General features: G+C 37.6%; 1 non-coding gene across 1 annotated transcript; it reads right to left on the bottom strand.

Annotated features, from left to right (window-relative positions):
- Nucleotides 1-18,540: 18,540 nt before the first annotated feature.
- On the bottom strand, nt 18,541-18,647 carry LOC126023467 (U6 spliceosomal RNA). Its single transcript, XR_007500588.1, has one exon. It is a non-coding gene; the product is annotated as a U6 spliceosomal RNA (small nuclear RNA).
- Between the last annotated feature and the right edge of the window lie 3,917 nt (nt 18,648-22,564).

The following is a 22,564-nucleotide window of genomic DNA, read 5'->3' as shown; positions in this document are numbered from 1 at the left end:
AGTCTTGCTATGGTAAATAGTGCTGCAATGAATATAGGTGTAAGGAAGGAATTTTTGTATTGTATTTTTGTGTTCCTAGGGTATATTCCTAGGAGTGGTATAGCTGGATCGTATGGGAGCTCGATTTCCAGTTTTTGGAGGCATCTCCATATCACTTTCCATAAAGGTTGAACTAGACTGCAATCCCACCAGCAGTGGATAAGGGTTCCTTTCTCTCCACATCTCCACCAACACTGTTTGTTCTCATTCTTTATGATGTGTGCCAATCTTTGTGGTGTGAGGTGGTACCTTATAGTTGTTTTGATTTGCATCTCCCTGTTGATTAATGATGTGGAGCATTTTTTCATGTGTCTTTTGGCCATTTGTATTTCTTCTCTGTCAAAGTGTCTCCATTTCTTCTCCCCCTGTTTTTGATGAGATTAGATGTTTTTTTTTTTTTCTTGTAAAGTTCTGTCAGTGCCTTGTATATTTTGGAGATTAGCCCCTTATCTGATGGGTATTGGGTGAATAGTTTCTCCCACTCAGTGGGTGGCTCTTGTATACTGGGTGCTATTTTCTTTGAGATGCAGAAGCTTCTCAGCTTAATATATTCCCATCTGTTAATTTCTGCTTTCACTTGCTTGGAGAGTGCAGTTTCCTCCTTGAAGATGCCTGTAGTTTCAATGTCCTGAAGTGTTTAGCCTATGTGTTGTTCTATATACCTTATGGTTTCAGGTCTGATATCGAGGTCTTTAATCTATTTGGATTTTACCTTCATACATGATGTTAACTGGGGGTCTAAATTCAATTTTTTGCAAGTGGCTAGCCAGTTGTGCCAACACCACTTGTTGAAGAGGCTTTCTTTGTTCCATTTAGGATTTCTTGAGAAGCATTTTCTTAACCTAGAGCCAGAAGTAACCCCTGAGCGCTGCCAGGTGTGACCCAAAAACCAAAAACACCCTCCCCAAAAAACATTCAAGTTTCTGGTATTCGACAAAGTCAGTGTATTTAGTTTTACTTGTAAATGCACTCTGCTTTTTTTTTTTATTTTTTAATTATGAGAACAAAGATGCAAAGAAAGAGGACAAGGTAAAGTTCAGTGGAAGGACAATCACCCATAACATAATTCTCAGAAGAAGTCCCCTTGCTGATATCTTAACTTTGAACTTTTAGCCAAAGAACATTAAAAAAAAAATAAAACAGAATCAATGTACAATTACTTTGTCCCTCAAGTCCCCAGATTGTAACACATTATAATATTTCTTAACAGCACACAAGGCAATCTAAAGCCATAAAACTCATGTAACTCCTTAAACATTAGAGGCATAGTATTTTTTACATTTCCATGTACATGCATATTAGCTTAAGTTAACCTCAAATTTTAAGTGTTTTTTTTTTTTTTTTTTAAGGATCAGAGTCAAAGGAGCACAGTAAAAACGGTGTTAGAGTGGCAATTGTTGTTTGCATAGACCCACCAAAATATGAAGGCATGGAAAGGAATAACCTTGGCCTAAATACAAAGAGACCCTACCCCTGAAGTTTCCTGGCATAAGACCAACTCTAGGCTCCAGGCAAGTTAGATCATCCAATCCAAGACATTGTCCATATGCACTCTGCTTTTAGGAAGATTTTCTGCTTTTATTTTTTTTAAATGTGAATGATTCCCAAGTGAAAGAGTTGCCTCTACTTTATTATGGGTTATTACTACAAAAACGTAATACAAATTCTCAAAATAAATACTTCCTTTTACTGGTTTTTCATTGCAGATAATTCTAAAATATGTCATTGGTTAGCTCTATTTAAGAAGATTTTATTATAACATAGTGATTTACTAAATTGTTCACAATACAGTAATATCATACATTGAGTGTTCAAACATCAATCCTAACACCATTATGGTCTTTCCTTTACCAGTGTCCCCAATTTCCCACCTACCATCATAGCCTGCCTTCATGAAGACAAACAAATTTACTGCATATTGTCTGTCACAACACTAGTGGAATTATAAAACTATGACAAATACAATTATCACAACTTAGATGAACAAGGATCATTTGAAATGATTTTTATATTTTTCCATGGTCTTTTTTGTTTGTTTGGGTTATTTTTTGGGTCACACCTGGCAGCGCTCAGGGATCACTATTAGCTCCATGCTCATAAATCACCCCTGGCAGGCACGGGGGACCATATGGGATGCCGAGGTTCGAATGACTGACCTTCTGCATGCAAGGCAAATGCCTTACCTACATGCTATTTCTCTGTCCCCTCTTTCCATGGTCTTAACTAAAGTCATTTTCAAGAATTTACTGGGCTGTTGTAGTGTTAGTTGAGGCTTCTGTGTTACTATTTCAGCTCACTGAGCTTGGTATAACTATATATAGTTATAATATATATATAGTTAACTATATATATAGTTATATATATAGTTAACTATATATATTTATATATATAGTTAACTATATATATAGTTATATATATATATAGTTAACTATATATATAGTTATATATATAGTTAACTATATATAGTTAATTAGTTAGTTACTATATAACTTTTCCATCAGGTTTCTTGTGACACTACTGGACTGACACTACTAAATTAATGATTTAGAGCAACTTACAGCTGTGTGGTCCAGAACTTAAAGATCTGAAGTAAATTTGGTGGGTTGGCAGTTTGATAAGGTTTAGTTTGGAAGCTGTGCTTTTCTTTCTAAGGATGTAGTAGGCCTGTAGTAAATCTCAGGCCTGCTGTGATTTATATAGTTTTATTTTTTATCATGAGTGGGTGTTGGGCCTTATCGAATGCTTTCTCCACATCTATTGATATGATCGTATGGTTTTTACTTTTTCTTTGGATGATATGGTATATTATGTTGATTGATTTACATATGTTAAGCCATCCTCGCATTCCTGGAATGAAACCTACTTGGTTATGATGTATGATCTTCTTAATCAGGCGTTGGATCCTATTTGCCAGGATTTTGTTGAGGATATTTGCATCTGTGTTCATCAAGGATATTGGTCTGTAGTTTTCTTTTTTTGCAGCATCTCTGTCAGGTTTTGGTATCAGCATGATATTAGCTTCATAAAAACTAATTGGGAGTGTTTCTGTTTTTTTCAATTTCCCCAAAGAGCCTGAAAAAGATTGGTAGTATTTTCTCTTGAAAGGTTTGAAAGAATTCATTAGTGAATCCATCTGGGCCTGAGCTTTTGTTTTTCAGAAGACATTTGATTACCATTTTAATTTCCTCAATAGTGATGTGAGTGTTTATATATGCTACATCATCCTGATTTAACCGTGGAAGATTATGAGTCCAAGAATTTATCCATTTCTTCCAGGTTCTTATGTTTTGTGGCTTAAAGTTTCTCAAAGTAGTCTATGATTACCCTTTGAATCTCTATTATCTGTAGTTATCTACACTTTTCATTTCTAATTCAGTTTATTACGTTTCTCTCTCTCCCTTTCTTTATGAGTTTTGTTAGTGGTTTATCAATCTTATTTATTTATTTTTTAAAAACCAACTTTTGTTTTAATTGATTGGTTGGATTGTTTTTGGATTTCCACTTCATTGATTTCTGCTTTAAGCTTTGTTATTTTCTCTGTCTACCTATTTTGGGTTCATTTTGTCAATTATTTTCTAATTTTATAAGCTGTGTCAGTAAGCTATTTATTTAGGCCCCCTTTTCTTCCTGATGAGTGCATGCGAAGCTATAAAATTTTCTCTTTTTACTGCTTTTGCTGTGTCCTGCAGATTCTGATAATTTGTGTCTTCATTTGCGTTTTTTTTTCCAGGAACCTTTTTGATTTCCTCTTTGATTTCATTCCTTACACACTGGTTGTTCAGTAGTGAGATATTTAATTTTCAGGTGTTAAAAGTTTTTCTTCTGTTTTTTGTGTAGTTGACTTTTAATTTTAGTACATTGTGATCTGAGAAGGTAGCATGTATAATTTCTATCCTCTTGATTTTATGGAAGTGTTTTATGGGCCAGCATGTGGTCTATTCTGGAGAATGACCAATGTGCATCGTAAAGGAATGTGTTTCTAGTTTTCTAGTGGTGGAGTGCCCTATAGAAATCTATTAAGCTTCTTTCTTCCATCTCTCCTTTCAGAGCTATTATATTCTTGTTGGATTTCAGCCTGGTTAACTTATCAAGGGGTGACAGGTAGTATTGAGGTATCCCACTATTATTGTGTTGCTATTAATGTCTTCTTTCAGATTTGTCAACAATTGTATTAAATATTTTCCTGGTCCCTCATTGGATGCATATATGTTTAGGAATGAGATTTCTTCCTGTTGTACATATCTGTTCACATTATTTGATGATTTTTTCCCATTGTCTGATCATTTGTTTCCATTCTCTTTTGTTGTATGGAGTTGTTATGCATCTCATCTTCCAGCTCACTGATTCAATCCTCAACTGCTGTTTCTCTGAGAGGCTTTCCAGTGAGGTTTTCACATCACCTACCATATTTTTCAGTCCTGTTTTTTTCAGTTTGAATTTTTCTGCTGTCTTTTTTTTTTTTTTTTTTTGGTTTTTCGGTCACATCCGGCAGTGCTCAGGGGTTACTCCTGGCTCTTTGCTCAGAAATCACTCCTGGCAGGCACGGGGGACCATATGGCATGCCAGGATTTGAACCACGGACCTTCTGCATGAAAGGCAAACACCTTACCTCCATGCTTTCTCTCTGGCCCCAAATTTTTCTGATATCTAATTCCATATCCTCTTGATTCTTATTTGTGGTCAATTCAGCTCGATCTTTGTTTCTTTGAGTTCTATGAACATCCTCCTTATTTCTTCTCTAAACTCCCTAATAGGATAACAGGGCGGTTGGCACTTTTCAGGTCATCAGAACTGACTTCTTCATTCTCTCTATATGGTGTTGGCCTGAACTGTTTTCCCATTTTCGCTCCTGTAGTGTGATGTTTTCTCTGATCATCTAGCTTCCACAGACACTTCTGAATGAGGTTGTTCTCAAAACTGGCAGTAGATGCTGCTTGCTAGGCATTCGGCAGCTATCAAGCTCTCCCTTCTTGGTCGGTCCAGCTTACCTTTGATCTACAGTTTATGTTGAAAGGGGAATCTTCCCCCACCCATTCTGAGAATTCTACAAAAGTATTACTTCATATAGGAGAGAAACTAAACAAAAGATCTTATTGCATTATTAAACAATACCAGTGATTGTAAATGCTGGAAACAACTAAGGATAACATTTAGTAAATGTATATACATGAAGAAAATGGGAACACTGAGTACAATTTGCTTTTCATAACATCATGCTATTGCATTTCATAAATGCTATTGCTAAAAATACACATTATCATATTTGCCAATGTCAAAATTCTGCCTTTAAAATTCAATCAGGTGGCTAATTCTGGAACTAAATTAATATTATGTATTTGCATCTCTATGATGACTATTGTTGGTATCTCTTAATTTTTTATTACTAAGAAAGTAAATCAACACCAAAAATTTACGCCTATAAAATTCATACCATTTTGTTAGCTGTTGTGATTTATGATTTGGTTATTTGTGTGTCTGGATCAAATTGTGACTCCAATGGCTGGGTTCCCATTCTTGCCTAATGCTAAGCTTAATGTTGGCTCTCAACAAAGAACAAATTATTTCCGTCATAACCCCTAAAATTCCTGTCTAGACAGTCTTCCATGTGGCACTTTTCTATTTGTTTCCATTTTGTCATCAATAATGACAGAAAGAATTTTGAGATTTATATGCAGATTTTTTAAAAGTTGCAGATTTTTGAAGCAGCTAAGTGTGAACCATCTTATTTTATTATAAAAGATTAAAACAATGTCTAATTTTCAAGGATTTTTAGTCATTATATGACTCATTTTTATGCCTACTGAATTTTATTAAATAAATTCTTGCTAATATAGATAACGGAGGAAAAGCTGTTATGATATATCCCTCTTCTAATGGCAGGACTATTGGCAAATTGCCATATAACAAAACAAGACTTTGGTTTTATAAACTATCACATCAATTCATTTTATGTTATCTTTGTAACTCAGAATGATCTATTACTATTTCCAAAGCCAGGGGACTCTAATAACATCTTTGTTCTTTGTATTCGTTAAAATATAGTTAAAATCAGTAATAAAATGTTAAGATAGCATTCAGATCAGGAGCAATAGTACAGTGGGTAAGATGCTTGCCTTGCATGGCCCTGACACCACAAAGGATCTACTGAGCTGACTAGGAGTTATCCCTGAGCACGGCTTGATGGGATTCCCCCTCTAAAATAATACAAAACAGTCAGAAGGTAGTGGACATTGAAACCTATTATTTAAATCTATGAGTAAGACATGGCAGTTTTAAAAGCCATGGTATGTAAGCCATATAAAATGTGTTGCTAATGGCCTAATGATGATCCAGCACAGAAACCTGCTGAATTGTCAAAATATAATGGATGTCCCAACTTATTTTCTGGATTCCTACTTCTTTTCTCCTCTCCCACTTCTTTGTCTTTTTAATATTGATGATATGGCTTTAAAAATAGAATATATTGAAACAAGTTGAAAGAAATTTTATAAAGATATTTTGGGATTAATTAGTTTTTTTTATGGAGAGGGGGATTAAAACCTCTGACAATTCTCAGGGTTTACTCCTGGCTCTGCACTCCAGGATAAATTCTGGTGGTCTCAGGAGACTATATAAAGTGCTGGAGATTGAACCCAGGTAGGCCAAGTGCGAGGCAAATGCTCTACACATTGTACTATTACTTTAGTACATTTTTGATAAAATATACTATTTTATATTTAATAGTAAATAAATAGCCTCTTGATTAATTAAATTCTCAAGGAAGTACTGATATATTCCTATAGCTGCCTTTGCTTTTTGCCATGGTTTTCTTCTTTTATTTTTTAAAAAAATAAAAACTATTATCTTTATTTAAGTATCATGATTACAAACATTTTAGTAGTTGAGTTTCAGTCATAAAAAGAATACCAACTTGATGAGTGCAACATTCCTATCACCAATGCCCCCATTAATTCCTACATATAAATTAATAAACTGATGTTGGTTTTCTCAAAGATGTTGGCTTACTCTCCTGGAATCATATCAGCCTGGTTTCTTTAACTATGCAAGAGTGTTTGACCCTTAGGTTTCTTTGGAAAACAACCAATTCTTTGGATGAAATCTCATTTTTTCCCCTAGTTTCTTCTTACCTAAAATATTTCACTGCTTGCCTGTGGTTTTTTATGTTTATGTGACATTGCTTATTATTTATTTATTTATTTATTCATTCATTCATTCATTTATTATTTATTTATTTATTTTTGGTTTTGGGTCACACTGGCAGCACTCAGTGGCAACTCCTGGCTCCATGCTCAGAAGTCGCTCCTGGCAGGCTCAGGGGACCATTTGGGATGTCGGGATTCGAACCAATGACCTTCTGCATGAAAGGCAAATGCCTTACCTCCATGCTATCTTTCCGGTCCCGAAATTGCTTATTATAATGTCTAATAAGGACAGTATTTTTTTGTGTTGAGTTCAGTGTCACAAGCTAGTCATACAACCAAAATGTCTGTCCTTTGACTAGCTCCCAACATTTATACCTCTTTGAAGTTGGTTATTTTTTAAATTTTACTTAATTTAATTGAAATCATTGTGATTTACAGAGTCCTTCATAGTTGGGTATCAGACATACAATGAATTAGGGCCAATCCCACCACCAGTATCTACCTTCCTCCACCAATGTTCTTCAAGTGCACGCCATACCACTGCATACCAAGTGCATACCCCCAGCCTGCCAGTATAACAGGCCCATTTTAAATTTAGATTTTAAACTTGTTAAAATTTGATTTCATTGTTGTTGCCTTTAGCTTGGATATTTAGTTATGTCCTTTTTTTTTAACACCACCAATGCACCTGAGACTGCTTGGCCCTGACCCACATCCTTTCTATATTTGTGTTTCTCTTCCACTCAATTATATATATTATATATATAATATAATTATATATATAATTTATTTTGGGCCACACCCAATGACACTCAGAGGTTACTCCTGGCTATGTGCCCAGAAATCGCTCTTGGCTTGGGGGACCACATTGGATGCTGAAGGGATAGAATTGTGGTCTGTCCTGGGTCAGCCACATGCAAAGCAAATGCCCTACAGCTGTGCCATTACTCCGGCCCCTCCATTCAATTTCTTTTCTTCTTCATATACTCTGGGGCCAACAGTGTTTGAGACAACTCTCATTTAAACCATTGCAAAGCCTTTTATTGACTTCCCTTGGAATACTCAGAGACAACTGCATCTCCTATGCTTTGTGCAGCTTTGGTGTTATCAATATAATTGTGGATTGCATCAAAGCTTAATACAGTTTGTAAATAGATTACGAAACAATTATTTGACCCAAATTAAAATTTACAGATAATATTTATAGTTATAGTTGCATAGTTTCTAAGTTTTTGTATTTAATTTCTGAAAACATGGCTTCAACTAAAATTATTGTCATAAAATCTGATATGTAAAAAAGATTATATCCAGTGTTATTGAATGGAGACTGCCATTACAGTGGAATTATGTATGTAGATTATTTTCTGTTTCCTTTATTTTTTTTTCTTTGTGAGGATGAACCTATCTGTGCTTAGGGATGACATATTTGGTACTGGATATCAGAGTGAGCTTGGCTATCAAGGCAAGCACCTTAAGTACTGCATAATCTATCTATTTCCAAAGGCTATACTATTTTCTATCGATAAAATAATTTTTGACAAGTGCCATATCACTGTGATTTGGAAAGTGGACATCCCAGAAAAAAGACATAAAATGTTTTTGGTACTTTCTTACATGGGTTTAGAAGCCAGTTGCTTTATTTTACTCCATAAATTTTCCCATCTTAACTAGAAAGTCTTGATTTGAACTTTAGCAGAGGGCAAAAAAGAAAAACTGCCAAGATAAGTCATGTGAGGATAGTAAACTTGGCGAATACTCTATTTTTTGGAGTTTTATCAGTGTATGTAGGTGAAACTTACTCTCATTAAGTCACTAAAATATTTATAAATTTTCATGTTTCATGATTTCTTGTTTCTCTAGTATAATGGAACATTTAACAAGTAATTACTATTGCTTTTTTTAAAATGGAAACTTAAAAATAGACTTGTTTGAGTATCACATAAATCCTGAAACTATAATGATCTTTTTAGCTTTATGACCATATAAAGAATATCAATTCCATACCACAGTAGTCCTTGCAGAGCAATTGAATTTAGTAGTAGGTTTGGATTGCTGATTTTTCATCCACATTCCTTTTTTGATGCCAGAAAAACCCCACTTGACTCCACTAATTCCAAAGTATTTCAGTAATTTAAGATTGATAAATATTGCTAACAATAAAAGCCTATAAGAGAGAAGAGAGAGAATAATAAATTATGTTAACACAGTAAGTAAGGAACTTTCCTTGCATATGGCCAACTTGGATTCCATTCCCTGCATCCTGTATGATACCTTGAGTACCACTAGGAATGATCCTTGAGCACAGAGCTAGGAGTAATGGCTGAACATCACCAGGTGTGCCTTTCATTTTCTAGGCTATATATTTTAAAAAGTAAAATCTACTAATTACATTCAATTACTTTACTTTACATTTTCAAGAATATTGTATGAACAAAGGCTTTAATGAATTTTTAGCTTTTAGTAAATAAAATTATTTATTTATTTATTTATTTATTTCTGTAGGGTCTAAATGTCCATAATTAATTTCTGTCATGTTTAGTTAATCTTAAAACAATCCTGTAGGCCCGGAGAGATAGCACAGTGGTGTTTGCCTTGCAAGCAGCCGATCCAGGACCAAAGGTGGTTGGTTCGAATCCCGGTGTCCCATATGGTCCCCCGTGCCTGCCAGGAGCTATTTCTGAGCAGGCAGCCAGGAGTAATCCCTGAGCACCGCCAGGTGTGACCCCAAAACTAAAACAATCCTGTAAAATAATAATTATTTTTTAATTAAAGTTTTTAATTGTGAATATCATCCATTTGTCCTTCTTTAGAAAGTTGATTGTCAGAAGAGGGCTAAATATAGAATAATCTCACTCATTTGTGGGAGATAAGGAAAATTAAAGACAGTATGGGGATGATATTTAGAGATTATAGAGATGAGGTTCAGGAGAACCAGTCAGTGGTAGGAAGCTTGCCACAAAAAGTAGATTACAATTACATTAGAAAATGGTCTAATATAAAAGGAACATTGATGACACCCCATTCATTAACAGTAGTGAAAGCCACAATATCAAAAAAGAAGAGAGAGAGAAAGAAGTAAAATGCCGCCCAGAGGCAGACAGGAGAGGGTGAGAGAGAAGAGGGCATCACAGATGGTGAGACGAAAACTGTTGACATCGATGTTAGAAAATGCTCACTGATGAAAGTTGTTAGACATTGAATGATTATAAATCAATCATGAACAACTTTATCTGAGAAAAAAATAAACTGTAGCATGAACAATTTTTAACCATGGTGCTTAAATAAAAAATAAAGAAGATTGGGGCCAGAGCAGTGGTGCAGGCAATAGGGAGTTTGTGGTGCAAAAACTAACCTAGGATGGACCGAACTTTGATCCCCCGGTGTCCTATATGGTCTCCCAAGCCAGGAGTGATTTCTGAGCACATAGCCAGGAGTAATCCCTGAGTGTCACTGGGTGTGGTCCAAAAACAAAATAAAACAAAACAAAACAAACCCCCCTCCCTCTTGACTATTTCTAAAAAATAAAAGGGACACGTGTATCTCCTTTGTATATCTCAGATGTATTCCCTTAACATCTATAACTCTTTTTGAACATCCTCATATAGTGACAATTTTACCCACTGGATTGTTATTTGATTGTTTGATTTTCCCCCTTTGAGATCTGTTTTATAAGCAATACTGGTAGAAGAGTATCTCTGTATATTTTTCATGTTTGAACCAAGTTACAGGGATTGTTGGGCTTTATTCGTCAGCCCCCAGAGGCACCAACAATATCTTGTGGCATTGTTTCTCTTTTGCATAGGCACATTAAAATGGGAAAATAATACATATGCAAACAAGTTCTTATCTAATAGAGATGGGAACACAAATTTGGTAATGTAATTAGGCCTTTTACCCTGGTATAATAACTTGGCTTAGGCCTCAGAAGAATGGGCATCGCCCACAAACACCTGAACAATGGATACTATCTATGGAAACAACCACAATTCTCTATAACATTACCAGGATCCAAGTCTCTACCAGGGAAGACCTACCACTGCTTTGGCATTGACTTACTCCAAAGAGTGCTCCCAACACCAAGACGACTCAGCAACAGTCTGCATGCAGGGCAGATCGCTCCGCATTTAATGATATGCTGAAACTAGAGGATGCTCCACATCAGCCTGACATTGATGAAAGAAATGCACAGAATCCAGAGTCTTTAAATATAAGAACCTGATACCAACAATAGCTACAGTGTGAAAAAGTTTCAATGAGATCTTGAGAATGACTCGAGTTGGAAGGACTGGTATGCCTGGAAACCAGAGTCGGTCTTATGCCAATAAACATCTGGGGTGAGGCCTTTTTGTAATCAGGTCAAGGATTTTTTTCCATTTTCTCATTTTTCTGGACCTATGCAAACAATGGCGATTGCCACTATCACACCTTTACTATATTTTTTACTCTTATCCATTAAGGAAAAAAATATACAACTTACTGAACTTAAAAACAAATAACTGTAGTGTTGAATTAAATAATTAACAATGGGGCGCCAGATGTTGCATCAAATAATTAAGGATGGGGCTGGATGGTGAAGGATGCCATCCAGCCCACATGGCTCTGCAACCTCCATGCAGCCGGCGAGTTCCAGGCCCAGGTGAAATCACTCACTCACACGCAGCCATCAGGAAGAATCATCTTTATTCATGCCCTTGCCACCACAGGTGTGTGGCCTATGTCAACCTTTCAAGCACAGCTATATTTTGCTAGCCCTGCATCTTATCTCCTGTTAGCCATCTTCCCTTTGGGCTCCATGCGGCCCAAAGATCCAAAAGCCAGGAAGCCAAGCCGGGCCAAGAGAGAAACGGCAAAAGGCCCAATCCCTTGGCTCAGAGGTTTATTTATCCTTTTCCAGACCCCTCCCAGAAATGGGAGGTCTTGCAGGTAGTTACACCTATTATCCGGTTCCCAAAACTCCTCCCAGATATGGGCGGGTCTTGGGGTACACCACATTTCCCCCTTTTTTAAATATTTTCATGCGCCAACGTAATAAAGTGAAAATTAATATACCAGCCCTTTTCAAAAACATATTATTTGCAAAATATACTTTACACCTGTAACCTAAAATTCTATTAATGCTTTTTTACCAAGCACTATTTCGGAACTTTTATGTTTCTATATTTTTAAACTATATTGGGGGAACTTCACTGTTCCTATATTTTTCCTATACACAAGTACTTCAGCATACATGCATAACATACATTTTAAAAACAGGCTAAGTACATTAAAATACACAGTAAAACATTTTGCAATAACAAATATTAACTTTGAAAGACAACAAAACACATTTAAATTATAAAGAAAATGACTAAGACAAAGATGCAGGTGGTTAGAAATAAGATGTTTTAGTTGGGCTAAGCTGTTTTACCTTCCTTTATTTTTATTTTTTAACCACTAACTAGCTAAAACTTATCCCATTACCAACTATGAGTGAAATATATGACTATTTGCTTAGTTTCTACACCTAAAATCACAGTTTAAATGATTAATTTGTCCCACGCTGATCTCACCATGTTGATTTCACCATGTGGCTTTTGTAAATTTTTAGATTTTAGATGCTGGTTTGTCCCACGCTGATCTCACCACGTGGCTTCTGTAAACTTTTAAAGTTCAGATGTTGTTTTGTCCCACGCTGATTTTACCACGTGGCTTTCTTTTAGTTTCAGGCCCCGCAGACGGTTTTGTAGACCATGAGGTTGCCGGTTCCGCCGCCCGCTGCCGGTTCGCTGGAGGGTGGATTCCAGGTTTTTGCTTTTCCGGGCAAAGCTGAGCCCAGCCAAGCTGATCCCAGCCGAGATTCCAGCCGAGCCGAGCCCAGCCGCTTGGAGCTTTTCGCAGCTTTTTTTTTTTTTCTTTGGGCGCACTTTGCAAGCAAGTTTTCGGCCACACCTTCACAGGGCGCTTTGGTTGTTTAAAGTTTCAAGTGATTTAAACTAAAAGTTTAGTCCGAAATTTCCAAAGTCGAAATTCAAATTCAAGCCAAAGGTCATTCTCAGAAAATCAGTCCATTTTCAATACAGTCTTTTTTCTCCTCCGTTTCCAATTTAGACTTTTAATAAGTCTTTGAAGAGGCCCAGGTTTTTGTTTATTGTAACAAAGTTTTAGTTTTGGGCCTGGGCTGGAGGTGATGCAAGCTTTCACCTCTCTTGTTTTAATGGCCTTTGAACCCCCAGGTGGGGTGTTGGCCATCTTTGAAAATTGTTGCACGTGGCCCAGGGTTGTGGGCTCAGTGCACCCGACAAGAGCCAAAATTAAACTGAAAAGCAGAAATATTACCATTGTTGCTGGTTTCTTGGGTCCAGGATTCAGGTCAAAGTTCGGAGCGTCAGATGTTGAATTAAATAATTAACAATGGGGCGCCAGATGTTGCATCAAATAATTAAGGATGGGGCTGGATGGTGAAGGATGCCATCCAGCCCACATGGCTCTGCAACCTCCATGCAGCCGGCGAGTTCCAGGCCCAGGTGAAATCACTCACTCACACGCAGCCATCAGGAAGAATCATCTTTATTCATGCCCTTGCCACCACAGGTGTGTGGCCTATGTCAACCTTTCAAGCACAGCTATATTTTGCTAGCCCTGCATCTTATCTCCTGTTAGCCATCTTCCCTTTGGGCTCCATGCGGCCCAAAGATCCAAAAGCCAGGAAGCCAAGCCGGGCCAAGAGAGAAACGGCAAAAGGCCCAATCCCCTGGCTCAGAGGTTTATTTATCCTTTTCCAGACCCCTCCCAGAAATGGGAGGTCTTGCAGGTAGTTACACCTATTATCCGGTTCCCAAAACTCCTCCCAGATATGGGCGGGTCTTGGGGTACACCACACTGTAGTAGAATGCCTGTCTCGAATACAGGCAGGGGATGAGAAGGGGGGAGGTGATAATGTTACACTGGTGAAGGGGGGTGTTCCGGTTATGACTGTAACCCAACTATGATCATGTTACTTAAATAAAAATATATTAAAAACAAAACAAAACAAAAAAACATAAAAAGATTGATTACTCCTCTCAGTTGAGTTTAGTAAGAGATTCTAGAAAGTGTGGATTTATTAGATCTGAGATACTCAAGTCATTTATTTCAAATAAAGATGTTGACTATTTTCCTCCCCTTCCTCTCTGGGATTCCCCATAAAAATACTGTTAGTTACTATGTTGTTTATTTTTTCTTTTTGACTTTCTACTTACTTATTTCTCCCTGTTTTATTATGAATATTTTTTCTTCAACTCTCAATTTAGCAATCAGCTCATTTTCACCTGCTGTGATATTCTTTGCTGTCTTACACATGGAGTTCTAATCTGGTTCTACACTCAGGGATCACTGCTGGAGGAGCCCAGCAGATCATATTGGGAGTCAGGATTAAACAGCTTGGCTATATATAAGGCAAGCACCCTACCCACTGTGGTATTTCTCCAGTCCTTCATCTTATAATTATCAACATTATTAATCTTATCTTATTAATTTTCTGATGATTCCAGAAAGAACTAAAAGTACTTTGCCACACTTGTTTTTAAATATTTTTAAATTTTATATTTTATATAGTCACCATGAAAGTATACATTTATTCATGAGTGGATTTCCAGCATAATGTTTCAATATCAATCCCCTAATGAGTGTCCATTTCCTCTACCAATTCTCTCCCCGCCCATTTAACTCTGACCAAGAGGCACTTTATGTTTTAAATATAAAATTTTGCACTGTAGGACCAGAGAGGTAGCACAGCCGTAGGGCATTTGCTTTGCATGCGGCCAACCCAGGATGGAACCCAGTTTGATTTCCGTCATCTCAAATGATCCCTTGTGCCTGCCAGGGGCAATTTCTGAGTGCGAGCCAGAAGTAATCACTGAATATCATTGGTTGTGCCCCCCCCAAAAAAGGAAAAAATTTGTACTGTACTTTGCAGTAGTATTATTGATAATGTTTTGTACATACACATTATCACCTTTCAGCATCAGGTCCCTCTTGTTGAAAGCTTTTATCTACCACAGCTGTTCCTAACCATAACTCCCTCACCTTCCTACCTTCCATCCCTCTAGGGGGCTTGTTTCCTACTAAATACTAGCTTTCATGCTGTTTCCATTTGCTTTGACTATTCATTATTCCACCATTATGTTTCTTTTTAGCCCAATTATGAGACAGATCATTCTGTGTCTGTCTTTCACTCTCTTACTAACTTCACTCAGCATAATACATAATAACTAATATAGCAGAGAATTGCATGCTTCTATCTTTCCTTATGACCAAATAGTATTCCATTGTGTACATGTACCATAGTTTCCTTATCCAGTCATGTACTCTTGAGTACTTGGGTTGTTTCCATATTTTGGCTATTGTGAGTAGTGTTAAAAGAAATACACAGATGAACAGATGTTTTGGGGCCCTTGGGGTATATTTGAAGAAGTGGAATTGCTAGATCAAATGGAAGTTTAATTCCTAGGTTGTTTTTTTAAGTAATGTCCATATCATATTCCAGAATGAAAATTGTACCATATAGAATTTCATACCATATTTCTGCAGGTATTTTGCACATTTTGGGGGTTTTCTTATCTTAAAATAGTCTGGTCAGAGTCAGAAGTCTAAGGCAGGAATCCAAAATGGCTGTACCCATGTCAGAGACAAGGCCACAGGAGGCAGAGCCAGAGGCTTTAGGACCCAGAAGTCATGTGGGTAGCACCCAGATGAGAGTTGGGCTAGAAATATGAACCTTTGGGCCCGGAGAGATAGCACAGAGGTGTTTGCCTTGCAAGCAGCCAATCCAGGACCAAAGGCGGTTGGTTCGAATCCCGGTGTCCCATATGGTTCCCCGTGCCTGCCAGGAGCTATTTCTGAGCAGACAGCCAGGAGTAACCCCCGAGCATTGCCGGGTGTGACCCAAAAACCAAAAAAAGAAAAAGAAAAAAAAAAGAAATATGAACCTTTATTATGACTGCACTTAGGTTAACAGGAAAGCTAGGTTTGAGGGCAGTTAATAATTTTGTAAGAATATAAAGAATTTTTTGAGCAAACACAGCTACTCATGACGGGGGATTTACAGAAATATGAGTGTCTTATGAGAGGCTCAAAGAAAGGTCCTTAGGATGCTAGTGAAGTTATGTCTTAAATTTGAATTATAACATGACCCCTATCAGTTTTCCCATTTCCCCGAATGCCTCATTGTAATTGTGGGTACAGTCAGCTAAGATCTCTCAATGCCTAGTGCCCTCCCTTGTGGATATAGGCAGCTAATGTTTCTTGAGCCCAGTGCCCTCTCTTGTTAAAACAGGTAACTAAGTCCTCTCAGGCCTGGTGCTCACCTTTAGCCATGGTGGTCATAGCACCTACATATAATAAAGATGTTGGAAATTGTACATACTATCTTCTCAGATCATAATGTACTGAAATTAGAAATGAGTAACAAGCAGAAACAAAGAAAAAATTATAACAACTGGAAATTGAACAGTTCACTACTGAACAACCAGTGAGTCAGAGATAAAATCAAAGAGGAAATCAAAAGATTCCTGGAAACAAATGAGAATAAAGACACAAATTATCAGAATATGTGGGACACAACAAAAGCTGTACTAAGAGGAAAATTCATAGCTTTGAAATATCAATCAGGAAGGAAGAAGGGGCCTACATAAATAACTTAATGATACAGCTTTAAAAAATTGCAAAAGGGAGCCAGAGAGATAGCACAGCGGTAAGGCATTTGGCTTGCATGCAGAAGGACGTTGGTTCAAATCCTGACATCCCATATGGTCCCCCAACCCTGCTGGGGGCGATTTCTGAGCATAGAGCTAGGAATAACCCCTGAGTGTTGCCAGGTGTGACCCAAAAACTAAAAAAATATTGAAAAGTGATCTAAACAAAATGAACCAAGAAATAGAAAGATGGAAGGAAATAAAACTTAGAACAGAAATTAATGAATGGGAAATCCAAAAAATAATACGGAATTCTAAGATTTGAACCTTGGTCAGCTGCATGAAAGCAAGCACCCTACCGGCCGCACCATCATTCCAGACCAAAATGTGCATTTTATTTTATTTGGGGGGGGGGTTCACACCCAGCAGCACTCAGGGGTAACTCCTGGCTCTATGCTCAGAAATTACTCCTGGCAGGCTCAGGGGACCATATGGGATGCTGGGATTTGAACCACCATCATTCTATCTCTCCAGCCCCTATTTCTTATTATTTTTAGATATATTTTTTATTTAAGTAACATGATCATAGTTGGGTTACAGTCAAAAACAGAACAGTGTAACATTCCCTCCTCCCCCCTTACCATCCCCTGCCTGTATTTGAGACAGGCATTCTACTACAGTTATTTGTTTTTAAGTTCAGTAAATTGTATTTTCCTTAAAGGATAAGATTAAAAAATATAGTAAATGTGTGATAGTGGCAATCGCCATTGTTTGCATAGGTCCAGAAAAATATGGGGAAAACAGAAAAAAAAATCTTGGCCTGATTACAAGAAGGCCTCACCCCAGAAGTTTATTGGCATAAGACCGACTCTGGGTTCCAGGCATACCAGTCTGTCTAACCCAAATCATTCTCTGTGGTCCCGGTGAAACATTTTCACACTTTAGCTATTGTTGGTATCAGGTTCTCATATTTAAAAACTCTGGATTCTGTGCATTTCTTTCATCAATGTTAGGCTGATATGGAGCATCCTCTAGTTTCAGCATACCATTAAATGTGGAGCGATCTGCCCTGCAAGCGGGCTGTTGCTAAGGCATCTGGGTGTTGAGAGTACTCTTTGAAGTAAGTCAATGCCAAAGCAGTGGTAGGTCTTCCCTGGTAGAGGCTTAAATCCTGGAAATGTTATAGAGAATTGTGGTTGTTTCCATAGATGGTATCCATTGTTCAGGTGTGTGTGGGTGATGCCCATTCTTCTGAGGCCTAAGCCAAGTCATCATGACAATGTTCAGGGTATAAGGCCTAATTACATTACCAAATTTGTGTTCCCATCTCTATTAGATAAGAACTTGTTTGCATATGTATTATTTTCCCATTTTAATGTGCCTATGCAAAAGAGAAGCAATGCCATAAGATATTGTTGGTGCCTCTGGGGGCCGATAAATAAAGTCCAACATTCCCCATAACTTGGTTCAAACATGAAATCTATACAGAGATACTCTTCTACCAGTATTGCTTATAAAACAGATCTCAAAGGGAGAAAATCAAACAATCAAATAACAATCCAGTGGGCAAAATTGTCACTATATAAGGATGTTCGAAAAGAGTTATAAATGTTAAGGGAATACATCTGAGAAACACAAAGGAGATACACATGTCCCTTTTATGTTTTAGAAATAGTCAAGAGGGAGGATGTTGTTTCTGTGACACCACAAAAAATATGGAATGCTTCAAGAATTTGCGTGTCATCCTTGCACAGGGGCCATGCTAATCTTCTCTGTATCGTTCCAATTTTAGTATATGTGCTGCCAAAGCGAGCAATATTTCTTAGTTTTAATTATTTTTCAAAATGTGTATTTTAAAACATAGCTAACTATAGAGGCTAATGCAGACTGAATTGAGTAAGGTGCTTGCATGTGGCTGACCTTGGTTCATTCCCTAGCATCATACTGTCCCCAAACATCACCAGGACTGATCACAGAGCCAGAAGTAAGCCCTGAGCACAGTATGATATAGTCTCAAGCCCCCAAACTATAAAATGTGTCATGACTTTTTTAAAGTAAATGTTCATTTTTAAAATAAAAAAAAAAGATAGGTGATAGGCTATTATAGGGTGGTATGTAGCTCAGTATCAGAGCTATGCTTTGGTTGTCTGAGGTTATAGATTGGGGGGGGGGCATTTACTGGGCCACACCTGATGGCACTTAGGGGTTACTCCTGGTTGTGCATTCAGAAATCGCTCCTGGCTCGGGGGACCATTTGGGATGCTGGGGATCAAACCTGCATCCATCCTGGGTTGGCAGCAAATGTAATGCAAACATCCTACCACTGTGCTACCACTCTGGCCCCATATAGATTTTATAGTTTTGGCACTAAAAACATCAAAACAATAAAACCATGTAAAATTAAAAAACAATTCTTTGCAATTTTTTTCTTATATCTATTCATAAAAAAATCACTTGTGGGGCCAGAGAGATAGTGCAGTGGTAGGGCGTTTGCTGACTGAGTGCTGCTGGGTGTGGTCCAAAAAATCAAAGAAAAGCCTACATTTGTACTGAAGAAGTAACTTAAAAGTATGGAGTACTTTTGGGAGAGTGTGGGAGGTCTTATTTCAATCCCAGGTACCTCAGGTTTTCCAAGTCCTACCATATTTCTCAAAGCACAGACCTGAGAGCAATATTAAAAAACTCATGAATGTGCCTCAAGAATAATTCATCCTCATGTCTTAAGTTTGATTTTTCTTGAAGCAAACTGAATACTGGAATTTATTTGTCAGCTATTTACTGAAGCTGGGTAGATTGGATAGATTTTGATTAAATGTTGGCCTCACTTATATAATGGGGGGCTGTAAAATTTAATGTGGACCATAGTTTTTCAAAATTGAGGTGAGGGCTAGGCTAGACCTTTTGCCTCTATCTCAATCATCGTCTAATTTTTAATTTTTATTTTATTTTATTTTATTATCTTTTTGGTTTTTGGGTCACACCTGGCAGTGCTCAGGGGTTTCTCCTGGTTTTACTCTCAGAAATTGCTCCCGGCAGGCTCAGGGACCAAATGGGATGCCAGGATTTGAACTACAGTCCTGCATGCAAGGCAAATGCCCTACCTCCATGCTATCTCTCTGGACCCTAAAGACTATTTTTAAAGAGATAGCCTGTAACTTACTAGGCACTTCACCAAGACTGTACCTTTCAGATCAAGGCAATTTCATGGAAAAGTATAGCTTTTAATCTTAGCAACTGACTCACAGTAAGTATATAGGGGATGAGTCCTTTCTCCCAGGCACCAGAGAAACATAGCAACAACTAGCTACTATATCTCAAAGGTTTCCTCAGGTACAAGGAAATATTTTGAAGATGTGGAATTCAAATTTTCAGAATAATAATGTTGATAATGAATTTATATTTTATACTTTGAATAACTGCCATTCATTCTCTGCTGAGGCTTGAGAAACATTACCAATAGCCAGCAGACAATGGAATCATTATCTCTCTTAAAATTTGAGTTTTCGAGTGCGGGGGAGGTGGGCAGAAAAAGTTGAGTTTTCTTTATTAAATAATCTTATGTTTCTGTTTGGCTTCATTAACTGCCTTCTGTCCTTTTGCCTTCACATATTCTTTTTATATGTTTTGTTGAAAACATAAAATACAAGTGAATTTTACGTTTTATATGATTTTTTTTGAGCCATATGATGTTCAGATATTACTTCTGGCTTTTCATTGAGTAATTGCTGTTGTCAAAGCTCAGGGAACCATATAGGATGACAGATATTGAACTCAGGTTGGCTTCATGTTTTGCAAACATCCTACCCACTGTTCTATCTCTCTGATCCCAACTAGCCAATATCTTTTATGTCTGTACCTGCTTGGGAACAGATCTCTTGCTTTTAGTATGGAAATATATGTTTTTAAATAATTGCTGTAGCACCAATTTTTTAATTTGGTTTTGGGCCACATCTGGTAGTGCTCTGGGCTTATTCTTGACTCTGTATTCAGAGAGCACTCCTGCAGGCTAAGGAAATCAAATAGAATGCTAGGGATTGAAACTGGATCAACTACATGCAAGGCAAATGCTCTACCCACTGTATTATCTCTCTAGCCCAACACCAGCTTTTTAAAACTTGGGTTTCATTTTCCAAGGGTTATAAAGTTGAAAACAGTTTCTCATTTTCTGTTATTACTTTATAAATAGATATGATCAAGGCCTAAGTGATATGCTCCTTTTGGAAATGTCAGGTCCTTTCCAAAACTTATTTGGTATTTCAGCTACCAGTTGGCAAATCATGGAGCCCTTGTTTCCTCTGAGCCTGAAAGAATTTGCGTAGCTAGCTCTCTAAGGAAGCTATTTTTATATGATACTATTTTTATTAATACCTTAACATGAATAAATTCTGAATGTTGTGAATACTTGGAGTATGTAGTAGAAATCTGTTTGTACCAGGTAAATACCATCTCTGTCTTGCTACTCCAGGTCCAAGTGATGCCTGCACAGTTTTTAAAATATGTTTATTTTCTCTCTGATCATAACAAGAATAGTCAGATACTGTTTAACCCTCCCGAGTGTTATTCTAGTAGGGAGGTTTTAGGTGAAATTTCCAAGAGAATAAAATAATAGATCACTTTCTTCATTAAATTGGGGGTGATTCTTGAAAGCACTGTTTTTGAATAATTTTTCTTCCTATGGTCCCTCTTTAACCCTGGTTCCTTTACCCCATGCATCCCCTAATTTCACATTGTACTGTCCGTCTTATGCCCCTCCTTTTTACACCATTTTCAACTATGGTTTCCCTGGAAAATCCATATGGTTGAAAAGCATCTGGTTGAGAAATGCTGATTTAGAGTTTGTGTCTAAGTATAAGAAGAATAAGTAGGGGTTCATCTATGAGACAGAACAACAGATCTTTAGGATGTGGCAAGTGGCCTCATATTCTCTCTCCCCTCCTCAGTCACTGATACTAGCACAAGTGGCAGACTGGCCTGTGTCTTTGTCTAGATGTCTTACCCAGGTTGCTGTTCTCTGGGTCAGGCTTTCATCAGTTGGTTTCCAGTGAGGCCATCTGAAGGTTTTTACTGTAAAATCTGTTTGCAGGAAGTTTCTACCAGAGGCTATTTTCTTGAAATTCTCACCTCAGAGTCTGTTTTTGCAATTCTCTCATGGAAGAATCTGTTCTCCCGAGGTCTTTTACTGTGGAGTCTATTCTCCCGATGTTCTCATCACATAGTCTGTTCTCCTGAGCATTTTACCTCAGAGTCATTCTTCAAAAAATTTCCTCTGCAGAATCTCCTGAGGTTGCCACGACAATATGGACCTAGGTGTTTCTATCGCAGCTCTGACCTGTGTTGCATTTTTTGGGTGACAAGGGGTGTGCGAAAAACAAGATTTTTGGTTTGTTTGTTTTATATTTTAGGCCATATCCAGTGATGCTCAGAACTTTTTCCAGGCCCTGTGCTCAGGGATCATTCCTGGAATTGCTCAGAGAACCATATGGGATGCTAAGGATTGAACTCAAGGTTGGCTACATGCAAGGCAAATGCCCTACCTGATGTACTATCTTTCCAGCTGTGAGATGATCAAGCTTTAAAAGCCCTGCTCTAGGTAATAGAGTGACTTATTCTTTTTTTGGGGGGGGGGTTGGGCCACACCTGGTGACAGTTAGGGGTTACCCTGGCTATGAGCTCAGTTATCGCCCTGGCTTGGGGGACCTTATGGGATACCGGGGGATCGAACCACAGTCTGTC

The sequence above is a fragment of the Suncus etruscus genome, chromosome 11, assembly GCF_024139225.1.
Source record: "Suncus etruscus isolate mSunEtr1 chromosome 11, mSunEtr1.pri.cur, whole genome shotgun sequence".
Lineage (NCBI taxonomy): Eukaryota > Metazoa > Chordata > Mammalia > Eulipotyphla > Soricidae > Suncus > Suncus etruscus.
This window is presented reverse-complemented; position numbering and strand designations above follow the sequence as displayed.